Here is a 19866-nt window from a genome sequence, read left to right as displayed (position 1 = left end):
AAAGAAGCATTTAGAAAATTATTAATAGATTCTGGCATTAAGGTTAAAACTTTTAGTAAATTGTCATTACTTTTATACAAACCCGCTACAAATCTATATTTAGTGATTTCATACTATTTCTTCCTGCTGGAGCTTTTGTGTTTATAGCATCCTGCTTTCCAACTAGGGTTGTATATTAGCTAATAACAATAACAATAATAATAATAATAATAATTACGCGTATGCCTACTTCTTGGCTATCTTACGGAAATTACCAATAATGTACAAAAACCCCGAATCTAAGTGAAGCAGAAAGAAGGTAGAACATATTGTCTATAACTAGAACCCTTTCCCTTACTGTAGCAAAGACATTGATACGTTATAATATTGGAAGGAAGATACTTGTATTAAAAGAAACATTTTACACTCACTTTATCAATATGAAAAGCAACACTTTAATTTATTGGAATTTTTAAATCCTGTTGCTACACTTCAAATTGCTCTTATCAACTATATGACCTTATTTCCATGTAATTTCTTTCTTAATGTATAGGATATAAAGTTAGAGCATTTTTCATATTTATTACGATATTATGAAATACAGTTTTTGTGTATTATAATTAAACTTAATTAGCATAGTTTTTTGTCTGTAATGTTGATTTTAAAAAGTTGCTTGGTATGTTTAGATAATTAATTCTATTAGTTATCACAGTACCATTACTAACCGTATTTACTATTGTATTTTACTAGCTAGTATAAATATTTAATTCCTGCTATCTTACATTTTCATTGAATATTTATGGTGTAAGTTACTGTTTTTTAAGTGGATGCTTTTCCGAAAACTTTGGATAACTTATATGGTGCATAAATTTTAAAAAGTTTCTGTTAAGAAATTCCAGAATTTACTTACTCAAGTATTATATCAATATTTTTGTTATGTATAGCGATACATGATGACTAAAATTAGAATTGAGTTAACGAGCAAATAGCCTTTTTTCAAATCACCAAAATGAAGGCAGTAGCTGTATATATTATTGGAACCTAGGAACGGCGTTGCCAGATATGGGAATTTATCCCTAGATTTGGGGATTTTGGATGTCTGATGGGGATATTCTGTACAAATTTCTATGAAGAAACAATGTTGAGTACATCTTTATATTGTTGGAATCAGTTTACTTACACTCATATAAAGTATAGTGAGTAATTTCTATATTAGGAAAGCCTACATGATCAGAAGAAAATGTATTTGTGGAAATGGGGATTTTTTGGGGATCTTTTATCATGAGTTTTTGGGGATTTTTAGACTAACCCATCTGGCAACACTGCCGAGGAACACACTCCTAGTGACTCCCTGTTCCTGTTTGGCTGTCGTTCGTGTTGCTCGTTTGTATTTTTTTAAGAAAAACACAAATTTTGTTAAAAAAAATACTTATGGCTGCATGTAACTTCAATATTCCTAAAGGTAAGCTTCTTCTAAACCACAGTAATTTTCACGAATGTTCAGACAATTAAGTTGAAAAAAGAGAAAATTGTGTAGTTAGCCTAAACCAATTCTGCAAAGATAACCTGTAAAATAAACGCCATTTTGGTTTCATGATATTTACTGGTAGCTAAGGTTAGTCTCTCTTTCAACTAATAAGTAAAGGGTTGGGTGAATATATGATACATTGTGTAGCCAAGTACATAACCATACATTTTTATTATTGATTATCATGTATTTTATCTATCTCTGACCGTGCATTTGACTTGATATGAACCATATAATTTTCTAGTAAATATATACTGTATTTTATAGCTAAATACGTAAACCATATATTTTTCATACGCGCTATCTTGTGTTTTAGGCTATACCTTTTTTACTTTGATTATTTGGGACAAACCACCCTTTGGAGGTTTTGGACCATTCATGTAAAGGCAACTATGGGGTACCCAAGTGGGAAACTGGAAATTTTTGTGTGGGGGAAATGCCAAAAAAACAGTGAATTGTAGTAATAATTGTGGTCAGAAATGCTAAATAAACACAAGAAAACTAGTGGAAAAAAATATATGGTTATGTAAGTGGCTGAAAATTAAAGTATCATAATTATCTCTGATTCACTTAACGTTCTAATGTGTTTTGCTCCGCATTTGCTCGGTATGCTCGCTAATTAACATTACTTCACTGCTCCTCTGTTTTAGCAAGCTGTACATGTTGAGCTGCGCTCACGTACCCCGTGGTTCATCATTACAGAGGTCTATTTTTAAACATCTAATGGCTTTGGTAAATATGATACTTTAATATCTAGTCAATTACATGAACCATGTATTTTTCCTGCTTGCTATCTTGTGTTTTATGCATTTATGACCATGATTATTGGGGCAAATCACCTGTTCATGAGTTTTTGGACCCCTTGTATAAAGACAATTATGGTTGACCCCTGTGGGAAACCGGGGTTTTTTGGGTGGAGAAATATAATAAATGAGTGATTTGCAGCAATAACTATGCCAGAAATGCAAAATAAGCACAAGATAACCAGTTGGAAAAATATATGGTTCATGTAAGTGGCTGGAAACATGCCAAAACGTGATTATTTAACACTTTTGAGATTTGTAAAAGGGTACAGAACCTAACAAACCCACCCAACCTAACCTAGTCATTCCCAGGTCACAGCCCCTAGCTGGAGGGCAAACCACAAATAATTAACCTAGCTTATGATTGACTTTTTTTTTTTTTTTTTTTTTGGCAATCTTTACAGAAGCGTTACAGTAGAAAATATGCTTGCCTTCGCAAAAATTAAGTCAGACTCAGACCTTTAGAATTATTTCGCTGTTATTTCTTAATTTTAAACGAGTGACAATAGCTTTACACTAAACGCAGAGCATTTCCACCATAATCAATTGGCGACATAAGGATATTACACTAAATTTGTAAATAGATTGATGTACTTCACATAAGCTCCCTGTTGGAGACGTCTTTATGTGATGGTCATTAAGTTGAAACTGAAGGGGAAGTTGATAAAAAAAAATGGCTCTTGTAGAACAACATCCGGAAACTTAGGAAGAATTACCTGTAAGCTGTTAATTGGTTTAAAAAAACCACCTGACAAATACGTCATTGTAAATGCACGGAAAGCTTCCCAAACCATGGGAAAAAATGCATACATAATAAGTCCCCTTCAGTCTCTCAGATGTAAACTTTAATGGACGCAGAGTGAAAAACATACTTCACATTTTAATAGACCAATACATAAGTTATGCTCCAGCCCCTATTAAACATATAGAGAAAAGGTAAATGTGTAGGAGAGCTCCGCGGAAGATCTTGAAGAATTTAAACACCTACAATTCACTATTATATCATATAGAACGCTTATATAATAGTCAATATATGAGCAGCTTCTATTTAACGAAGATATTCGTGTGTATAGTTATGTTTCACTTGGATTTTTTCTAAGTGTTTGTTTTTGTTTACTGTGTGATGTCTTGGCTAAAATGAGCTGTTTCACCGCCTTACTACGTATGGCAGACTAGTTCTCAATGCTATTCTAACCAATAACAGGTGTTTTCTTGACGTCACACTGTTTGAAAACCAATCATGGCGGTTTTTACAAATCTAGCCAATGCTGACACTTATTACTTCACTTATCCCTGCTATTTTTCCACCAGTTACCACAGTTTACGTGAAGTTCCGCGGAGGAATATTTTTGCACGTCTCGGATCTCCCTTCAAACTGAAAAGCTTATTTTGCCGTGAAGTATGGAGCAATTAGCAGGACCTTCATCCCGTTCCGACTGTGTCACTTGTGACAATTGTTTTATTTCTTATGGGGATTTTTGTGTACATTATTCAGGGAAAGTTGATTTGCTAATTGCATTTGCTCAACGTCATGGTTTGATTTTGGCAGAGAAAAAGTGCCCCAATTGTGAAAATGTGTGCCGTATAGATTACAACAAATTAGCATTCCGGTGTGATCGTAGTGTGGTTACTCGTGGGAAAAGGAAGAGGAGGTGCAATTTTTTCGTGTCTTGTTTCAAAGGTACATGGTTTGGAAACGCAAAGTTAAGTTCGGTGGTGCCCTGAAAATTACTGTGACCTTAAGGGGGGGGGGTCGCAGGGGGGGCGGAGGCCCCCCCGGTAGGCCTAGGTAGGGGTACAGGGCCCCATAGGCTAGGTTAGGTGGGTGTCTTAGGTTCGGTGGTGCCCTGAAAATTACTGTGGCCTTAAGGGGGGGTCGCAGGGGGGGCGGAGCCCCCCCCCCCCCCCGGTAGGCCTAGGTAGGGGTACATGGCCCCCAGGGTAGGGTAGGTAGTTGTATTAGGTTCGGTAGTGCCCCGAAAAATCACTTTTCTCCTCCTCCCCCCAACCAAAAACCCCGCTTCCCACTGGGGTCCCCCATAATTGTAGTAGTAGGTTTATGCTTACATTTTCTGTGTAAGAGTTAGGTGGTTGTAGGAGGATTATCTCACAGTTTCAAGGTAACTGTAGCTCTAATTTACTGTTTTCTTTCGTTTTCTACTTTTAGAAACTTTTAAATCGAGCGCGGAGGTCTCCTACACAATTACCAGAGAAAAATACCAAACTAGCAAGCACTCGTCCATTTCTTATAGCGAATTCCAGTTTCGATGCAAATTAGAGTATCATATATTTACCATGGTTTTTGCTCCACTGTGGCTTGCTTCATTCGCAAAATTAACATTACATCCCTGCTCCTCTGTTTTGGCAAGCGGTACATGTTGAGCTGTGGTTCCTTACCCCGTGTTTCATTATTACGCAGATATATTTTTAAACAATGGTTTTTGCTCCACCGTGGCTCGCTGCGTTTGCAAAGTTAACATTGCATCCCTGTTCCCGTTTTGCCAAGCGGTAATTGTTGAGCTGCACTCGCACGCCTTATAGGTCATTGTTTCGTAGATATATTTTTAAGCTTCTAACGGTTTTTGCTCTATGGTGGCTTGCTCCACTCATAAAATTAAGTGTCCCAGTTGGTATACCAATATATGGGGGTACTGTATAGTGAAAGATAGAAATGGAAGGTTGTTAAAAGGAGAGGAGGCAAGGAAAAGGTGGGCGTAATATTTTGAAAGTTTACTGAATGTTGAGGATAATAGGGAGGCAGATATAATTGCTGTTGCAGGTGTTGAGGTGCCGGTGATGGGAGATGAGAATGAGAGAGAGATTACGAGAGAGGAAGTGAGGAGGGCACTAGATGAAACGAGAGTAGGAAAAGCATCTGGTATGGATGGTGTGAGAGTTGAGATGTTGAAGGAAGGGGCTGTGACTGTACTTGAATGGTTGGTGAGATTGTTTAAAATGTGTTTGTTCCGTAACTGAAATACAAACCACGCTATTTACATTGGGTTTACCTTTTAGCGTAGCTGAAATGACGAGCCAATAGTTTTAACGCGGGTTAATTACCCCCGCGCTAGTTAGCGGGGGGTAGGGGAAGGGTAGCTTGCTACCCCTTCCCCCCCCCCCCCCACACACACACCGGTGATTTGCTTCACTTCACTTTTGGGTCGGCGGTGATCAGACGTGTCTGTTCATCGTCCTCGTGACAGCCTTTAATTTTTCTGCTTTTTCTTTCTACAGCTTGTGTGTTGGTTGGAAGTTGACCTTCATTATTATTATTTTACAATGCGTACATGCCCTGGTGTTGCCGGCCGCCCTTGTGGGACCTTTATGTCGGCCGTAGCTACGGACCCTCACACCCTTTGCCCTCAGTGTCGGGGCCGACGGTGTGACCAGGAGAACATGTGCTGTGAGTGTAGGGAGTGGTCTGCCTCCCAGTGGGAGAGGTTTGGCCGCTGGCATAAGAAGAAGTCCAAGAGAGACCGTTCTCCTTCGGGGTTTGCCTTGAAGGAGGAAGGTTCTCGGGATTCTTCTTCCGCCGCCCAAATCTCCTCCGAAGCTCCCCCTCGTCCGGCTCCTAAGGAGAGTCGGCCAAGTGGTAGCGCAGGCCCTAGTTCTGTTTCCCGACCTTGGGTGGGGGGAGAGGGCGTCGCCTCCCATAGCGAGGCGGTTCCCCCTCCTCCTCCGGGGGAGGTTGTTGATAATGCTTTAACTAATGATGATCTCTTGCAGATTTGGTCTTCCCTGGGGCTTAAGGGCTTGCCCTCCAGGGTCGCCTTTATTGACCTTGTCTCGTTGGGGGCCGCCGTTAAGCAGTCGCCGGCGGTAGCAGAGGTAGACCCTCTGTCTATCGTCGACGTCGTGGTGGCAGAGGCCTCCGACGTGGCTGGGCAATCCTCCGCAGGTGCAGTTGAGGATGATGGTGCTGAGGGCTCTCCTCCCCCTTCCGTACATCCTTCGAAGGGGGAAGCGAATCCTTCGGGCTCTTCTGTGGCTCAGCTTCCTTCTAAGGGAAGTGCTTTGACTGAGACTCCCCTTCGGAGGACCGATGGTCCCGATGATCTTCCCCGTGGCCGCCTCCGCCGTAAGGCTCACCGTCCGCTGCGTCGCAAGGGCCTCCCTTCCCCTTATAAGGGGGTTAAGAGGCGCCTTTTTGGATCTTCTTCCTCCGAAGGGGACTCTCCTCGTCAGCCTCAGCCTACAGCTCCGTCTCCCTTGGACCTCTCTGCAGACCGTTCTCCAACTCCTGCCAGATCTTCACCTTCTGGGGAACTCGTCACCCGACGGGCGACGGTCCCTCCGGGGCAAAGGGATTCTTCCCTTCCACGAGCAGTGCTAGCGCACAGGCGCTCTCCTGCTCGTCAGCGCTCTCCTGCTCGTCAAGGCTCTCCTGCTCGTCGGCGCTCACCTGCTCGTCGGCGCTCTCCTGATGTTCGCCCTCCTCGTCAGCGCTCTCCTGCTCGTCAGCTCTCTTCTGAGCGTTGGCGCTCATTTGAGGATCATCGCCCTGCGGTCTCTGACCATCCTACAGTTCCTGTTGAGCTCCCTGCACGCCATCAGTCTCCTGAGCTCTCTCATCCTGTGGCTACGCAACATCGTTCACGTTCCCCAGCGCGTGTGTCAAAAGCACATGTTCGCCAATGCCCCCGCGATCTTCCTGTTCGTGAACGCGCCGCGCCACCTGTCCCTTCACAGGATCTCTCGCGTCGCCCTCCTGCTCGCCAGCGATCTCCTGCTCGCCAGCGTTCACCTGCTCGCCAGTACGCACAGGCGATTTTAGTATCGCCTATTCGCCAGCGTTTTCCCACGCGTCAACGATCGCCTACGCGCCAGCGTTCACCTGATCGCCAGCATTCACCTGCTCGTCAGCGCGCACAGGTGATTTTGGTATCGCCTATTCACCAGCGTTCTTCTACGCGCCAACGATCACCTGTTTCTCGGCGATCTCCGGACCGCCCGCGTGTTTTACAGCCTGCGCGCATACGTTCTCCAACGCTTCGTCAACCGGAGGTTCAGAAGGGACATGGTTCGCCAGCTACTAGCTCGCCATCGCGCGATCGCTCACCGGTGCGTGCTGCTTGCTATCGCTCGCCAACGCGTCACCATGCCACAACGCGCCATCGCCCACCTTCGCTCAGCGCTCGCCAGCTCACCACCGATCGCCTGTTGATCTACATCGCCAGCGATCTTCCTCACCCACGCGGCAGCGCGTTTCCTCGCCATCGCGCCAACGCTTTCGTTCGCCGCCTCGGACACGCGCTCATTCACCAGCCCATCCTCGCGCCCACTCGCCTGCGCGCCCGCTCGCCCGCGCGACCGCTCGCCTGCGCGCCCCGCGCGATCATTTGCCTGCGCGCCCGCACGATCGCTCATCCGCGCTCCCGCGCGACCGTTCGCCCTCGCGCGACCATCGTTCGTGGCGATTTCCGCAGCCGGTGGTAGCAGCAGGAACGCGTGTTCCTAGGCAACGCTCGGGATCGCCTCCACCCAAACACAGGATTGTAGTGCAGGACAAGGATATTACTGAGGAGAGGTCAGTACATCGTTCTTCCCCACCTTCTTTTCAGGCAGGTACTGTGGTGTCCACTCCAAAGGATCGCCCGATCCCTTTCCCTTTAGCGAGGATTTCGGACTCTGCGTCCTTGGAGCAACAGACTTGGTTTGGTCCTCTGGCGCAGGCGTTAGTGAGGGTTATGAAACCAGCACTCGCCGACTAGGGTAACAAACCAACGGCTGTCTCTCCTACGCTGAAGAGAAAGAGAGGAGTGGACTTCGTGGTGACTTCCCCCAGGGCGAAGTTGGTTCCCAAGAGGTCGGTCGCGAAGGCCCCTTCTCCTGCTCAAGTGCTTTCTCCTTCTCCCGTGGACGAGGCCTTTCCGTCCTCGGGTGAGTCCAGTGGGGCGGTAGTCTTCCCCTCGGCACCAAGGGGGGAGACTTCGCTTCATGGAGGAGAATCATCTCGTGAGGAAGGGGCCCCTCGAACCTCTTTGTTGGGATCCTGTATCCCTCCCAGGAGGGAATCCAAGGACTCCAAGACCGTCCCGAAATCTTCTTCAAGGATTCGCCAGGAACCCACGGCTCCCCGGGGGAATGTCCACGTTTCACCCCAGGAAGAGATCCCTGTGGCAGGAGACTTAGCTGCCAGCCCGCAGGGAGGAGAACAGCAGGAATCCAAACATGCCTTCTGGCAGGTCCTAAGCCTGATAAGGCAACTTAACGGGCTTATGGACCCAGTCATCGCCCCCCGTGAAGGCAAAGACACAATCTTGAAGTGTTTGACGTTCGGAAGGCCCCGAAGTCCAGTGCGGCTCTGCCCTGGTCTCGGGGTCTGAAGAGTGCCAGAGCTAGGGCCAACGCTCAGCTCGCGCTTCTTGCCTCCTCCAGTCGTTCCGCTGCCGGGAACAAGCTCATCCCTCCTCCTCGTCTTCAGCAGAGGAGGTATTTCGAGATTCTGGGTGAGCCCAACTTCGCTCTTCCTCTCCATCCCTCTGTGGAGGAGCTGGCGAAGGGAGTTTCCCTTGAGAAGCTCTCTGCCCGGCAGGTTTCGTTCTCGGCGGCAAGAGATCCTTAGCCACGAGAAGGTCGCTAAGTGTGCCATGCAGGCCACTTCGTGGCTGGACTTTTGGCTAGGATCTCTGGGCATCCTATTGCGCTTGGAGGACTTGTCCAAGGAGACCAATAGGAAGGCCTGGAGACCTTCTTGCTCTCGGGCACCCGCTCCATCGAGTTTTTGGCGCACCAGGTTATCACCCTGTGGGCCAACTCGGTGTTGAAGCGTCGCGATGCTGTGTCCGAGAGATTCCATCCGAAGGTCCCCGCCGTGGATGTGTGTAGGCTCCGACATGCTTCCCTTCTGGGGGAGAATCTGTTTGAGCCTCAAGACATGGAGCGTACGGCTGAGAGGTGGAGGAAATCCAGCACGGATTCCCTCCTCCATAGGCCCCTTACAGCTCGGCCCTATAAACCTCCAGCTCTGTCGCAACAGCAGCAGCAGCCTTGTAAGGCTCCAAAGCAGGCACCGGCAGTTAAGAAGGTGGTGTCTAAGCCCCAGCCCTTTCCAGCCAAGGTCAAGAGGGGCGGTAAGTCCTCCAGGGGAGGCAAGACTCCTAGGGGTGGCGGCCGCAGCCGCAAGCCCTAGGGGTGGCAATCCCCCTGCGTGTCCACCTGTGGGGGGATGCCTTCAGCGTTGCGTCGGCAGGTGGCAGAAACATGGGGCCGATGCGTGGACGGTCTCAGTGATCGGCCAAGGCTATCGCGTCCCGTTCACAACATCTCAACCTCCCCTGACAGCGAATCCAGTGTCGTTGAGCTCCTATGCCACGGGATCGGCAAAGGGGCTGGCCCTTCAGGCCGAAGTCGAGACCATGCTCGAGAAGGGTGCTCTCCAGGAGGTCGTGGACGGCTCCCCAGGCTTCTTCAGTCGACTCTTTCTTGTAGAGAAGGCTACTGGAGGCTGGAGACCTGTCATCGACCTCTCAGCTCTGAATGGATTTGTCAAACAAACCCGGTTCAGCATGGAGACAGCAGACACGGTCAGACTTGCGGTGAGACCACAAGACTTCATGTGCACACTGGATCTAAAGGACGCGTACTTCCAGATCCCAATCCATCCGTCTTCCAGGAAGTACCTGAGATTTTGCCTAGACGACAAGATCTACAAGTTCAAGGTGCTGTGTTTCGGTCTCTCCACAGCTCCTCAGGTGTTCACCAGAGTGTTCACCCTGATTTCATCTTGGGCGCACAGGAACGGCATTCGTCTCCTTCGTTATCTGGACGATTGGCTGATCCTAGCAGACTCAGAATCGACCCTTCTTCGGCACCGGGACAGGCTTCTGGATCTTTGCCAGGATCTGGGGATCGTGGTAAACCTCGAGAAGTCATCTCTGCAGCCGTCCCAACGACTGGTTTATCTAGGCATGCTAATAGACACCAATCTCCACAAAGCCTTTCCATCGGACGACCGGATAGCAAGGCTGAGGAGGGTGGCGGAACCCTTCCTCAGGTGAGAACAACTCCCCCCCCAATCGTGGTTGCGTCTCTTAGGTCACCTATTCTCCCTGGCTCGTCTGGTTCCAAACGGCCGCCTCAGGATGAGATCCCTTCAATGGCGGCTCAAGTCCCGGTGGAATCAAGGATCCAATTCCCCGGACATTCGGATCCCAATAGGGTCTCTGGAACAGGTGGACTTGCGGTGGTGGCTGGTCGACGAGAACCTACGGAAGGGAGTGAGTCTTCTCATCCTCCACCCGGAATTGACTCTGTTTTCGTACGCGTCAAAAGAAGGGTGGGGGGCGCACGTTCTGAACCAGCGGGCCTCAGGCCTTTGGTCAGAATCAGAAAAGTGCCTACACATCAACCTGCTGGAATTGAAGGCCGTCTTTCTGGCTCTTCAGCAGTTCCAACGGTCCCTGGCGGGTCACTCCGTGGTGGTGATGAGCGACAACACCACGGTAGTGGCTTATATCAACAAGCAGGGAGGCACTTTTTCGCAGCAGCTATTCCATCTTGCAGTAGAGACTTTGAGGTGGACCGAAACCCACTCGATAACACTATCAGCTCGCTTCATTCCTGGCAAGAGGAATGTGCTCACCGACAGTCTGAGCAGGGCCTCGCAGATAGTGAGTACCGAGTGGTCTTTGGATCCTCAGATAGCCAACAAAGTCCTGACTTTGTGGGGTTCCCCGACTGTGGACTTGTTCGCAACAGCTTTGAACTTCAAGCTGCCCCTGTACTGCTCCCCAGTCCCAGACCCCAAGGCACTCTGGCAAGATGCTTTCCAGCAACGGTGGGACAACATCGACGTGTACGCCTTCCCACCGTTCTGTCTGATGAGAAGGGTGCTCAACAGGAGCAGACTATCGGTCAACTTTTCAATGACTCTGGTAGCTCCGCTATGGCATCACACGGAATGGTTTCCGGATCTTCTGCAGCTCCCGAGAGAACTTCCTCCACGACACGAGCTTCTCAGACAACCCCACTCCAGCGTCCCTCACAAGGCCGTAGCCTCGCTTCGGCTTCACGCCTGGAGACTATCCAGCGTCTCCTCGCGGAGAGAGGCTTTTCGCAACAGGTTGCGGAGAGAATGTCTCGGCACCTGCGAAGGTCCTCTGAGGGAGTCTACCAAGCAAAGTGGAGAGTCTTTTGTGGTTGGTGTCGTGGAAGGGGTATCTCTCCACTCGATGCCACTATCCCAGCAATAGCGGACTTCCTCGTTTATCTGCGGGAAGAAATGCGCCTTTCTGTCTCGGCAGTGAAAGGCTATCGCTCAGCCTTAAGCTTGGCCTTCAGGCTGAAGGGCGTGGATATTTCTTCCTCGCTAGAACTCTCTTTACTCATACGTAGCTATGAGCTTACCTGCCCCCAGTCGGAAGTGAGACCTCCTCCTTGGAACGTGGTTCGAGTCCTTAGGTCTCTTAAGAGACCTCCCTTCGAGCCATTACGCCAGGCCTCCGATCGCCACCTGTCTTGGAAGACGGCTTTCCTACTTGCTTTGGCTTCGGCCAACCGGGTTAGTGAACTTCATGGTCTCTCGTACGACATCGCCCATTCAAGGGGATGGGGGGAGGTAACGTTCAGGTTCGTCCCTGAGTTTGTTGCCAAGACTCAGAATCCTGGGGACTCCTCAATACAGGAGAGCCCACACATTTTCATGTACAGACAGGTACCTTGTCCTGCATTGACCTATCGGTTGCAAGCTCTAACTGTCTTCTCGATTTTAATTGGAGAACATTAGATGATTGGCATACTAGTGATCATGCACCAATCATTATAAACACCAACAATGGTCCACCTTTACAAAGATCACCTCGATGGAATCTTGATAAGGCGGACTGGAATAGATTTCGGGAGTTAAGTGAAATTGAAGGAAATGCAGAACAGTTTGAAAGTGTTGATGATGCCATAGACTTACTTAATGGAACTCTTCACACAGCAGGAGTGAATTCCATTCCCAAAACAACTGGGATATTCAGACGACGACCAGTCCCCTGGTGGTCGTCAGAACTAACTGCCCTGCACAGAGCCACAAGAAAGTCTTTAACTCGATTGCGCATGCACCGTAATGAGGAGAATTTAGTCATATACAAGAAATGTAGAGCACAGTTCCGCCGTGCCATGAAAGAAGCTAGGCGCCAGTCTTGGATTTCCTTTGTTTCCTCCATTAACAGTAGAACACCAACATCATCTGTGTGGAGGAAAGTAAAAAAGATAGCAGGAAAATTCACCCCAAACCCACCACCAGTGTTAAAGATAAATGGCCAGTATATGACTGGAGCAACCGAAGTTAGCAATGCCCTGGCTGACCATTTCTCAAATGTATCGCGCAAGTGTCAAGCAGCTCCTGGTCACCAGTATAGGAGCAATGAAGAAAAGAAAGTTTTAAACTTCGCAACAAGAAAGCAAGAGTCATACAATTCTCCTTTTACTGAAAGAGAATTTGATTCTGCTCTTGCTACTTGTAACGATACAGCCCCTGGACCCGATGGAATTCCATATGCAATGATTAAACATGTACCTTTTAATACAAAGTTATTTATTTTAAGCATTTTTAATAGAATATGGCATGATCATAGTTATCCAAGTGTTTGGGAACTAGCGATTATTTTAGCCTTTTTAAAACCCGGTAAGGACAAGTTTTTAGCAGCAAACTACCGACCTATTGCATTGACATCTTGTTTATGTAAAATCATGGAGAAGATGGTCAATGCAAGACTGATTTGGTACCTTGAAAAGAAGAATATTTTATCACCCATTCAATGTGGATTCAGGAAAATGCACTCAACGACTGATGTGCTGATACAACTTGAGTCCTCCATTTGTGAAGCCTTTGCTTCCAAACAGCACCATGTGACAGTTTTTTTTTATCTTGAAAAGGCATATGATACCACATGGAGATACGGTATACTTAAAAGAATCCATGAGTGCGGATTGAGAGGTGAGCTACCACTATTCATCGAGTCATTTCTTTCACATAGAGTTTTCCAAGTGAGAGTTGGGGAAGCTCTATCACAGAGTAAATGCCAGGAAGGAGGAGTTCCTCAGGGGAGTGTGCTGAGTGTAACCCTTTTTGCACTAGCAATTAATGGGATATCCTCAGTCATTCCCCGGGATGTTCTTGCAACATTATTTGTGGATGATCTCTCCATATCATTTGCTGGAGCCAGAATGGCAATGGTTGAGAGAAAAATCCAACTCTCTATTGATAAAATTATCCATTGGGCCGATATGAATGGATTTAAGTTCTCAACAAGTAAAACTACAATTGTCCATTTCTGTCGTATACGGGGAGTACATCCAGACCCGGATATATACATCAAAGGTCAACGGATCCCATGTGCAAGTGAAGCAAAATTTTTAGGGTTGATATTTGATTGTAGGCTTACATGGGTTTCTCACTTGAAAACATTAAAAGCTAAATGTGTTGAAGCTATGAATCTTTTAAAAGTCCTGTCCCATACATCATGGGGGGCAGACCGCAATACAATTTTAAAATTATACAAGGCCTTGATATTTTCCAAAATTAGTTATGGATGCGAAATATACTCCTCAGCAACCCCAAGCCGGTTAAAAATACTAGATTCAATACATCATGCTAGCATTAGATTGTCCACAGGAGCCTTTAGAACCTCCCCTATCACAAGTCTCCTTGTTGATGCTGGGGAGTTGCCTCTGGACCTTTACCGAATGTCCTCTATTATTCGGTATTGGTTTAGATTGCAAAGACTCCCCAATTCTTCAGCCTTTCAAACTGCAAGCCTTGTAAGGCACTCAACCTACTTTGAGTTGCACCCAAAATCTCCTCAACCTTTTGGGTTTCGGGTTAACCAATTATTAAACAATCTGGATATAATTAGAAATAAGGTGCTTCCTTTCAAGGTATCATCAACGCCTCCATGGAAATTACCTGACATATCTTTTTGTAGATACTTTATTGGAGTTAAGAAGAATTTGACTGACTTAGAATCCAGGTCTCTCTTTATGGAACATGTTGAAGAACATAGAGGATCGACTTTTATATATACTGATGGCTCCAAATCTGATGCTGGCATTGGATTTGGAGTACATAGTAATGATTTTAACTGTAGAGGTGCACTTCCTCTAACAGCTTCCATATTTACTGCCGAACTGTATGGCATATTAACCGTTATTGAGAAAATAGCTTTGGAAAAGGAGGGTAATTTTACAATTTTTAGTGATGCAAGGAGTGTTCTTCAAGCTTTAGAAGTTTTTAATTCTAGTAACCCTCTAGTTTTAAAGATTTTAGAATGGCTTTTTATTATTGGACGGAAAGGTATAACTGTTCGATTTTGTTGGGTTCCAGCACATGTAGGTGTGTCTGGGAATGAGAAGGCAGATTTACTGGCGAAGAATGCGGCATCCGAGTTGCTACCAAGGAGGTATCCCATTCCATGTAACGATTTCCTACCTTACATCAAGAAATTGGTATGTGATAAATGGCAACAGCACTGGGATAGTCAAGATGGCAATAAAATGAGGGAAGTAACAAATATCATATCACCTTGGAGGTATAACATGATTCCCCGAAAATGGGAGACGACTCTTTGTCGTCTCCGTATTGGTCACACACGGTTGACACACGAGTTTCTGCTGAAGGGCCAACACCAACCGTATTGCGAGGACTGCTTAGTACCTTTAACAGTGAGGCATTTGTTGACCGAATGCCCTAATTTTACTAACTTAAGAAATAGATATCTGTTTGAGGCTCGAGGTGAGGATGGCAGGTTTATCCTTGCCAAGATTCTTGGACATGATGTGTCTTACTATGCGAGCGGAATTTTTAGATTTATTTCAGAAGCAGGTCTTCTGAAAACTATTTAACCATTGTAATGACTTCTTAATTTTTATGGTTTTAATTGAATTTGCTTTTAATTTTTATATACAGTAAATGGTATCGGCGTCAATGACCTTAGATGTCAGGATGCCAGAAAACTTTCAATCAATCAATCAATCAATCAGAATCCTGGAGTGCCGGATCCTCGCTTCGACTCTTTCAGGATCGGAGTCTCCGTTCTGTAACAAGCGACCCAGACCAGCTGCTACTATGTCCAGTGAGATATCTAAGGCACTACCTGAAGAGAACGGCTGCAGTCCGTCCTCAAGTGCGAGTTTTGTTTGTGAGCACAGGCAGGACCAAGAGGGTCACCAGGAACACCATCTCAGCTTGGATTCGAAGGGTTATCCACCATGCCTTGAATCCTAACCCTCCTCCGTCACGTCGCCCTCAGGCCCACGATGTCAGGGGTATTGCTACATCCCTGGCCTTCAAGAGAAACTTCTCTGTGACCCAGGTACTTCAAGCTGGGTTCTGGAAGCGTCAAACGACCTTCACAGCCCACTACCAGCAAGACGTGACCCACAGGAGCCTCGATACGTTTTCTATCGGCCCTGTGGTGGCTGCACAACAGCTGGTCTAACCTCAGGTTCCTTATTGGACAAGTAGCAGTAGGTTGAGGGCGTTGTTACCCGGTCTTAGTCTGCGAGAATGAAAGAGTATGTCTGACCCTTACTTCTTTTTTCATTCTCCCCTCTCTTGGGGAAGCAGCATCCTGGTCCTCGCATAGCTGACCTCGACCCCTACAGGTAACCCATGCTTCTTTGTGCTCCTAGTATTAAGCTTAATACTGTTGCGTCTCCCATACCCTGACGAGGTGGTATTGGGAACGTCCTATCCTAGAATTCCTATCTGAAGGTCTCAAGGTCAACTTCATAGGACGAGTCACACTCTCCTCCACACACTGCTTATGTAGGCCACTCGTTCCTAGCGATGCTAGGAACTTGTGAGGTACAAGGGCTCCCTTTCTCTAGTGCTGCTCACTGAGGGATCGAGCCCCCGGGCAAGCCGAAGTCAGTAAGGCTGGGGACTTTCCACCCTTCCTAAGGGGCAAGTCACCCAATGTAAATAGCGTGGTTTGTATTTCGGTTACGGAACAAATGACAAATTCGAAGATAATTTGTATTTTTTAAATATACTTACCCGGTGAATATATAATAGCTGACGTCTCCGACGGCCCGACAGATTCCAAAAACTCGCGAGTGATCGCCATGAAGGTTGCGGGTGTGCCCACCAGCGCCGACTATCGGCCAGATACGGCATATACTTCTCAACCACTCCAGTTCTTCTCTGTCGGTGTCGCCGACAACATTGGTTCCGCTCGCTTTAGACCTCGAGTTTTCTACCGAATTGGTGAAGTACTTTGTTTTGGTTGTTTTATTGGCTTTCGCTGTGTTGGTGTGTTTCTTCAATAAAACTCTTGAAACCCTTTTTTGGCTTGTGTTTCTTGTTGATGAAATTGGCTTTGATTTGGATTTTCTCTGGTTGTTCAAAATGGCTGACCCTTCTCCTGTATATCGCAAGTGTGCGAGAGATTGTAACAAACGTCTTCCCAAGGCCTCTATCGACCCTCGTACTGTTTGTTCTAATTGCCGGGGTAAATCCTGCCAATTAGGAGATCGGTGTGAGTAGTGCGTGGTCTTGTCGTAATTTGAATGGCTAGAGTATGAAAAGTATACTCGTAAGCTCGAAAGAGATAGGGTGAGGAGAAGCTCATCTAGATCTTTGGAATTTTCCTCCTCCCATGCCCCTGAACCTAATCCTTCCCCTGTAGTGGTTGTTCCTGAACCCCCTGCTAGCACTCATGAACCGTCTATGCGGGATCTGTTTTTAGCGATTCAAGCATTAGGCGAAAAGGTTGAGTCCTTAGCCTCGGACAGAAACCAACTTATGTCCGATGTTAAGTTGTTGAAGTGCCAAAGTGGTAAAGCAGAAAATCTTAAGTGGTAAAGTGAAAAGTGCGCAAAATGTGTTTAGTGTTGCGACCGAGGGTTCGTCTGTTCGTGCTTGTCGCTCCCCTAGTCCGAGACCTCTTTTAGGCTCCCCTGCACCAGGGAGAAGTAATGTCGTAGGACTTAAGGGGGCGAGAGGTGTAAACCAGCGTACAGACGTTCCCTCTTTGGTATCAGACGTTTCTCGTCAAGAACGTCCTTACCATAAGACGGGTGAGACTAAGTTCTCCTCGTCCTCCGACGACTTGTCGCATAAGAAACCTTGGCGCAAGGTATCTAGGCCCTTAAAGTGCAAGTCAGTCCCTTCAGGACAGGTCCAGCGTCCTGGCTGTAGCCATTGGGGCAGCTCTGACCACTTGCAGTCATCGGATGACTGTTCGCCTGTTAAGCGAAAGCGTAACACGGAGTCCGAGGGTCTCGGTAGAGGCAATGTTTTGCCAGCGCAAACGTTAACGACGTCACGGCCCGTTCCGACTCCCGTTGACCCGAAGTGGGTTGTCCTGCGGGACATGCAGTCTAAGCTTTCCTCCCTTATGGAAGGTTATGAGCATGAACAGGTTCACGATGATCCTTTGCTTGCGGTTCGCCAGTGCGATGAACGTGACTCTGGCCTTCAGCCGCATAAACGAGTGTTTTCTCGTTCGTTTGATGTTAGTGCTAACGTTTCTAGTGCTTTGAAACGCGATGCTAGTCGTGTTCCTCGTCATTCACGTCAGTCACGTGACGTGGAACCCACTTTGCTACAGTCTCGGACTGACGTTCAGCAGCTGCCACCGCAGCCCCGCACTGACGTTCGCCGACCGACTCCGTTGCCTCGACGTGACGTTGAGCGTCTGTCACCGCAGTCGGAAGTTGTTTTGCCCGCTCAGACCCTGCAGTCAATGCAGTCTCGACGTGATGTCGAACGACAATCAACTCAAGCTGTTGTTGTTTGTCAGTCACAAGACTTTCAGTCCTTTCAGCCGCGGCGTGACGTCGTTTCCTCAGCTGTTGCTGCTGCTCCGTCGCTTGTTGACATTGCCTGTCAAGCGTTGCCTCCTCGGCATGTCTCTCCGTATCACGAGACTCGGCAGTTGTCGGACGAAGTTCCATCGGATGAGGAAGTCGCTGATCCCCTTCCAACTGATATGCCTTTGGGAACTTTTTCAGATGGAGAGGAGCCTAAAGTTGCTCAGCCCTCTCTTGATTTTAAAAAGATCATGCTGATTTTTAAGGAACTTTTTCCTGACCATTTTGTGACTGCTGCTGCTCGTTCGCCTCCATCAGAGTTCACGCTGGGCCTAGCTGCTTCGACGCCGTCGTTTACTAAGCTAGTGCTCTCTCGCTCTTCTAAGAGAGCTTTGCGTTTACTAGGCGACTGGTTGATGACCAGGAGGAGTTTGGGGAAGACAGCCTTTGCTTTTCCCCCTTTTAAACTGGCTTCTCGAGCGAGCGTCTGGTATGACACGGGAGAAGTTCTCGGCTTGGGAGTACCTGCCTCTGCCCAGGGAGACTTCTCAAGCCTCGTAGACTCTCCTCGTCGTCTGGCCATGAGACGCTCAAAAGTTTGCTGGTCCTCTTCAGACCTTGATCATTTCCTCAAAGGGGTTTATAGTTTGAAGTTTTTAACTTCTTGGATTGGTCGCTGGGAGCCTTGAGCAGGAAGATCTCTTCAGCTGACCGTGATGTATCTGTGCAAATTATGTCCTGCATGGACAAAGCTATCCGTGATGGCTCTAATGAACTCGCTGCTATGTTTACAGCAGGAGTCCTTAAGAAGAGGGAGACTCTTTGTTCGTTCCTGTCTGCAGGAGTAACTCCCTGTCAAAGGTCAGAGCTACTCTTTGCGCCGTTGTCGTCTGCCTTGTTCCCACAGCAGTTGATTAAGGATATCGCAGCGTCTCTAGTACAAAAGGATACCCATGTCTTGATGGCTACGTCAGCGTGTAAGGCTGCTCCTTCATCCTCTTATGTCGTTAGACCTAAGTTCGATACTCCAGCGACGAGATTTATCCCGCCCTTTCGTGGCAGAGCTCCCAGTAAGGGAGGCGCTCGTGCCGATAGTAAGAGAGGTAAGAGGAGAGGATCTAAGTCCTCCCGTGGCAGAGTCTGATTGCCCACGTCCTCAGACAGCGGTAGGGGCCAGATTGACCAACTTCTGGCAGGCCTGGGAGAAGAGGGGTGCAGACCGGGAGTCTGTTTTGTTGCTAAAGGAGGGGTACAAAATACCTTTTGTAAGGAGACCTCCTCTAGTAAAAGTCCCTATAGACCTCTCTCCCAGGTATCGAGAGGAGTCAAAGAGACAGGCATTACATCTGCAGGTGTCTCAGTTGCTAGAGAAGGGGGCGGTGGTGAAAGTCTCGGACCTTCAATCACCGGGGTTTTACAACCGTCTCTTCCTAGTTCCAAAGCATACAGGAGGTTGGAGGCCGGTGCTGGATGTCAGTGCTCTCAACATTTTTGTTGTCAAAACAAAATTTACGATGGAGACCAACAAATCCGTTCTAGCAGCAGTCAGAGAGGGAGATTGGATGGTCTCTCTCGACCTGCAGGATGCGTACTTCCACATTCCTATACACCCGGATTCTCAACCATATCTGAGGTTTGTATACAGGAATGTGGTGTACCAATTCCGAGCACAGTGCTTCGGCCTCAGCCCTGGTCCTCTTGTTTTTACGCGGCTCATGAGAAATGTAGCAAAATTTCTACATTTGTCGGGGATTCGAGCCTCCCTGTACCTGGACGACTGGCTGCTCAGAGCGTCGTCCCGTCATCGCTGTC

The 19866-nt window shown here is 47.4% G+C and overlaps 1 long non-coding RNA gene across 1 annotated transcript in view; it reads left to right on the top strand.

The window, feature by feature from the left end:
- The first annotated feature begins 1306 nt into the window (after positions 1-1306).
- Positions 1307-19866, top strand: part of LOC137622053 (uncharacterized) — a 30061-nt gene continuing 11501 nt past the window's right edge. The window contains exon 1 of the long non-coding RNA XR_011040339.1: positions 1307-1441. This is a non-coding gene — a long non-coding RNA (uncharacterized lncRNA). The remainder of the gene's footprint in view (positions 1442-19866) is intronic.

This window comes from Palaemon carinicauda, chromosome 28 (assembly GCF_036898095.1).
Source record: "Palaemon carinicauda isolate YSFRI2023 chromosome 28, ASM3689809v2, whole genome shotgun sequence".
NCBI lineage: Eukaryota > Metazoa > Arthropoda > Malacostraca > Decapoda > Palaemonidae > Palaemon > Palaemon carinicauda.
This window is presented reverse-complemented; position numbering and strand designations above follow the sequence as displayed.